Genomic DNA, 6000 nt, shown 5'->3' with positions numbered 1-6000 from the left:
ATTACACACTTAAGGGGTTAATTAAGATGAACATTGCACGAAGTACATAATACATATTATTTAATATGCAATTTCTACTGTAACTACAGTTAATACTCAACATATTAAACTGAAGAATAGTTTGTCCACAACAAATTTTTAAATGTCTTGTATGTCCTTTATATTTGTTCAAAACCCTTCACACTACTACAAAAATGTTCATTTCTCCAGAAACAGTAAATTCCATGACTTTTCCAGAAAGAGTAAATTCCATGACTTTTCCAGGTTTTACAGACTGGTAGACACCCTGTTTTAAGTATTCACTCAACCATCTCATGGATACATACTGGTTGAAGAACTTCTTGAAATTAACTAACATTACTGAATATTTCCCACCTGAAATTACTACACTTTACTACTGATGTTGTCCCTACCACTTTCAGGATGTCAACCTCTTATCCACCCAAGCTTTAATTCAAAATCTGAAGAAACAATATTGATGGATGGACCACTAAATAAAAAGCCACTATATTGAACAGACGTTTAATATCTACCTTAAGCTATACATGCTGGTATCAAGTACCATTGTAAACACAATATGAAGATCAACCCTTAAAATACAGTGTTTATCCTAAAAATATAACTTACAGTTATACAAAACATTATTCATAATACATTACAGTAAATTCATAACTTACGTTTATTTTCAATCACATATTACTCACGGTTGTCCTGCAACAAAACTGGCAGTGTACAACAACCATGCATTAAAAAGGATGATACACGTTGCAGGTCCCTTATCCATAACCAATCTCCATTACGTTACTTACTTATGAACTAGTTTCTAGCCCAGCTATAAGATTTTATGAAACGGTGTAGCTTTGAGATTTCCATATTTTGAATTAGACAGAACACCCTTGGAAGCACGATCGAACACAAGAAGACACCTGAAATTTTCATTCGTCTTACAGGTGGGCTTATTTGTTTCTTAACAATTTACGTTATACATCCACACCATGTCGGCAAACGACGATATGAATTAAGTCTATTCAATAAGACTTTGAAATGAAATAATTCAGAAATCCACTTTGCGACATTCTATTGCATGTTTACATAATGTACACGTGGTAATTTTGACATTTCTGAAAACAATTTATACTTTTTCCCCATTATTAACTTGTGAACCATTCTTTTTTCAGACGAGCATGGATTTCTGAATTATAAAACAATAACCAGATGTTATGGCCCCTTGGAAATTGGTTACACCACTACACACACTGAAGTAACATCCTGGGTTAACTGCCATAGAAACTATGTATTTTACTTAACTAATTTTCTTCCTTTTTTCCTAAGTTCTTGCAAAATGCTTTCTTCCTATAATCACATTAATTTTGTTAAGTACAAAAACTGATTCTGACATCATATAACAGCCAAATTTTGTATAAATTAATAACTTCAAAATAACAATCTTTTGATGCTGAATAAAAATATATGCTCGATGGCAAAGAATAACAAAGAATTTCCAATCAACAATGTGACTCAAACAATTTAATTTATTTCCTACAGTTTGAGTGAACAAAAGAATGTAGGATAAAAATGCATTAACAGCTAGCTGCCTGCTGAATGTATTTCTTTAACTGGATACATAAATACATAAGCTACTAACCAGCCACCACTATTTGTTGGAAATCCCATGCTATATCTACCCAAGGCTAAATATAAGAAAATTATAAAGAATATAACTTCTAGAGCAAAATTATTCATACAAATTTAAGAGATACATAGGCCAAACATTTATACATATGTTTATATAGGTTAGTTTCCATGGCAGACATCAATTACACCGTTAATCACATACATATGTCAGTATCACAGTTAGTGTTAACTACAACAAAGAGCCGAAGCATGCATTATTCAATTCCACGGCTACTTCTCTTTTTAACTATTTACACTCACAGCACTAAAGTGATATACACACACATACATTGTACATACACTCATGCATACAAGTGTATAAACACATCCAATTTCTTACAAGCAAGAAAGCAATTTTGCTTTAGTACTTCTTAAAAATACATCACACTATGACTACACAAGAAATCCCACACAGCAAAATAATATTGAACTCAAAACAGCCATGTACTCAGTAGTTAATAACTATATACTCAATATTCACTTCTTATCACATGTAAGCACTATCATTCATACAAATGAACTTCAATGTATGTTACACAGTAAACAATGCAATTTTGTTTCGAAAGTATTTTTTAAAAATAAAAGTTGTTACAAACGTGGAATTTATATAAAAAAAAAAAAATTGTGTGACCTGCATTGCATAATGTTTTCCCCGCTGTTCTTGCTATTTATCACCCAGGAGTGCTTTTCAAATGTACTTAACGGTCAACAATACAAAATCGTGAATATTGAATTGAGCAAAGTTTTTAAAAACAATTGCAATAAATGCAAAACCAACTGTACAAGCTAGAAGGCACTACACACAAACGCTCATTCAATTATACTGCGATTCCATCACTTTTGTATACCTTACGCACTATAAAATTATCTTGATACATAACTACAAAAATAACTAAAACAAACTATGTTATATGTATAATGTAAGGGAAGGAAGAAAGTTAAAGAAGATGAGGCACAAAAACAACTATTGACTGTAGTAAATAATCAGTGAAAGAGCTTCAAGTAAAAAAAAATCAAGAACTATACAATTTAACAAAGAATAACATAACAAATGTGATAAAAATATTTCCAAGCAACTTTATGTCAAGAAACATGTCAGCAATGCACAAATGACATTGAAAATTTGGACGTCTCTTTAAAAAAATCAGATCTGTACAAAAAATAATTTTCAGGTTCATTATTTGGAAACCGACTGTGTAACACATGAAGTTCATTACTACTATTCATGCACATCATACTACAGGAACTTAAGTCTTATTTATCAACGCAATTATCACATATGACTAAGAGAAATAATGGCAACATAACCATCAGCCCCATTAACAAGTGAAATTACTGAAAAAAAAAATGTTTTCCTTTCTTCTCTGCTGGGAATTTTAACTACTAGAGGACACTACGGGATGCTGCATATGCCAAGTGGGAACTGTACCTGATGATTTATTTTTTCTAGAAGACTTCTGGAACCCTACGCTTTTAGAAAGACACACAGCTCTTTAAACCTGAGAACACACATACGTGCAATCAGCATGCATTTAATTGATATATCACACCACCACAAACAGCAACACTACAACGGAACGATAAGTACCAGTCCAGCTGGTAAGATGCAAGTCTTATTAAGGATTATTTTGAACTTGAAAATGCATGTCTTAATGCTACACTGTAGTTTTTCTTTAAAAAATATCAATGAATCCATGCAATATCACTGAAAGCGTGCACAACAAAGGGGAAATGTGCACCGTCAAGCTACTTTTATCACATATTTCAAACTGAAATGATTCTTAATGATTGTTATCACGCTAACCAAACGAACGATTCTAACTTCACTAGAATTCTGATAAATCGAGAACTAAAATTTTCCTGACATAATGTATGAAAATAGTAAATTTTTTAAACTTTTTTTTCCTGAACACCAGCTAAAAACAGTATATGTATAAATGCACAAAATGATTTCAGAAAAGAGCACTTAAGCGAGACCCTTGAGGCATAAAAAAATTAGTCATTTCAATCAAAGATTCAACAATACTACAATTATCTACAAAAAATTCCTTCTTAAACAAACAACAAACATGTTAATTTCAATATAAAATGATTTATGTTTAGAAAAATTTGGAATGACATTGGGAGAAAAAACATTAGTCTTTACAACTGGCAATGACAACACAGTAAATAAAGTCTTTATAACATGCAAGACACTTCGGATTTTTTGTGGAGTTAGGAAACATGCAAGATATATATTTTTTGGTACTATCAATAGAACAAGTATTAATGTCCCAATACATCAGCACACCAGCAACAAGGAAAAAAAAATTAACCTGACACAAAGTGACAAGTCAAATCCTACTTTGTACATGATTAGTGATGTGCCTTGTGTTCTTGATGCCTTATATGTTTATATATAAGCCCTCGATCTGATATGTCAAATTTGGGTAAAGAATGCTGGTAATAACTGTCTACAGAGATTTTTGCAAACATTGACATACAAACACATGCCCGGAATGGCTTTTACTGAATAATCGACACCGCTAGAGAAGTGCAAGGCAAGGATTTTAAATTTAATTCCTTTAGATGGAACTCACTTTTTTTTTTAAATCTTTATGTTTTTTAAGGCACTTCATACACTACTACAAGTCAATTCTTACAGACTGGTGACAACATTGGGGAAGGGGGTAGGAGAGCAGAAGTCCTCTTTTGAAATTGCAGCTCAAAAAACGATGGGGCAAGTGTACAGATATGCATTTTGTCTTCACATATTCTAATTCTGATGAAAAAATTTAACATCACATTCCTTACATTAACGAAATTAATACTAAAACCTTTGCTTAATATTCTTTGAAGCTTTAGTCAATAACTTACATTTCTAGATATAACTATTGTACCCTTACATTGAGCCTTAAAGTAGACAGACATTATATCCGAGTCTTAAATCCTAACTTAAAATACTTTGTTGATTCACTAATTCTTACTTGCATTTCAGATAGAGAATATTATGGAGTTCCTGAATATAAATCTTTTACAATTATGTGAACGAACAATGAAACCACTCAGAAATCACTTAATGTTACTTACATATGTAACTCCAAGAAATTTCCCATTGAAAATTAAATGCTACCCCTTTCAATAGTTGTATATTCCCCACTTTCTTAAATTACTATGTGCTTTTTTTTGTAATCTCTTTTAAACAGCTGTAACAGATGTTCTGATATCTTCCCTTCCCCTCCCGCCATACCCTGCCCTGCCACACTGCACTGTTGTCTTGCTTGAGAGACGAAGAACCCACTGCTTTGTGTGGCCAACTTCACCCCGTAATTCTTGACTTTGATTTTGTCAATCAGCTGTTGCTCGTCACAGGTGCAACAGTGTGTTTTTTTTTCCCGGTTGTTAGTGGTTTCACCCACCCACCCTTTTTTGCCCTCGCGAAGAGTGCAAGTCTTAATCCCCCAGGTTTCCTGTAAGGAAAAAAAAAGAATAGTAGCAATTAAAATGTGTGTGCAGATACATCATAAAGCCTACAGATACAGCACAAAAGCGAGGCATTTTTTGTCTCACGAGGTACAGTCAAATAAAAACCTTAATTTGATTTTTATCTAGTAGATTTCTGCATGTAAAGTTGCACAAGCTTGCTGCATTTTAGCACAGGTCACGGCCAGCTTTATTCCAGGCTGGAATCCTGAAATTTGGCAACGCTGTCTCGCCGGGTTAAAAATCAAGCTACAAACCATGGGCGCAAATAGCAAAATTTATGTTGTATTTTAAAGAAATGAGGGAATCTGCGTAAAAATGTTTTTGTCTTGCCAAATCTGAACAGAATGTTGATATTATGAGGCAAGTGGATAACATATAGGAACAACAGAAATATAAATTTACCATTAAATAACTGGAAATAAGCAGAAAACACAAGGTCAACTTAGATATCATACGCAGCATCGAACTTTTCAAAAATGTGTAGTTTGTCATTTTATTTGCTGGCATTTCGGAATGACATTCAAATCTCTTTGAACAACTAAATATTTAATTAAGGTACTCACGTTTTCCGCGAAGCTGTTTTACATTATTTTTAGAGGCATGCATATTTAGTTTTTAACGAAAACATGAAATAACACATTCTAATGTTAATTTTTCATGTTTCTGAAAGGAATGAGGTGCATTTTCCTACTCTGTTTTGTCACGAAATGATGCGAAATGAACTGCAAAATGTGAAATAGACTCTTAAACACGAAATTTACCGTTTATATACTGACGTGACACTTTCTGAAGTCTGAAGTATCCTGTGAGTTATGCAATTCACAGAAAATTAATTAATTCTGCTGTAAATATTTGAGAATC

At 32.7% G+C, this 6000-nt stretch overlaps 1 protein-coding gene across 1 annotated transcript in view; it reads right to left on the bottom strand.

Moving 5' to 3' along the window:
* Nucleotides 1-508: 508 nt before the first annotated feature.
* Nucleotides 509-6000, bottom strand: part of Tnpo (transportin 1) — a 76059-nt gene continuing 70567 nt past the window's right edge. The window contains exon 20 of the mRNA XM_083132635.1: nt 509-5123. The gene's annotated coding sequence lies outside the window, so the exon portion shown is untranslated. The remainder of the gene's footprint in view (nt 5124-6000) is intronic.

Source organism: Lepisma saccharinum, chromosome 1, assembly GCF_977018435.1.
Source record: "Lepisma saccharinum chromosome 1, izLepSacc3.1, whole genome shotgun sequence".
NCBI lineage: Eukaryota > Metazoa > Arthropoda > Insecta > Zygentoma > Lepismatidae > Lepisma > Lepisma saccharinum.
The sequence above is the reverse complement of the archived record's forward strand: the minus strand, read 5'-3'. Positions and strand labels throughout refer to the sequence as shown.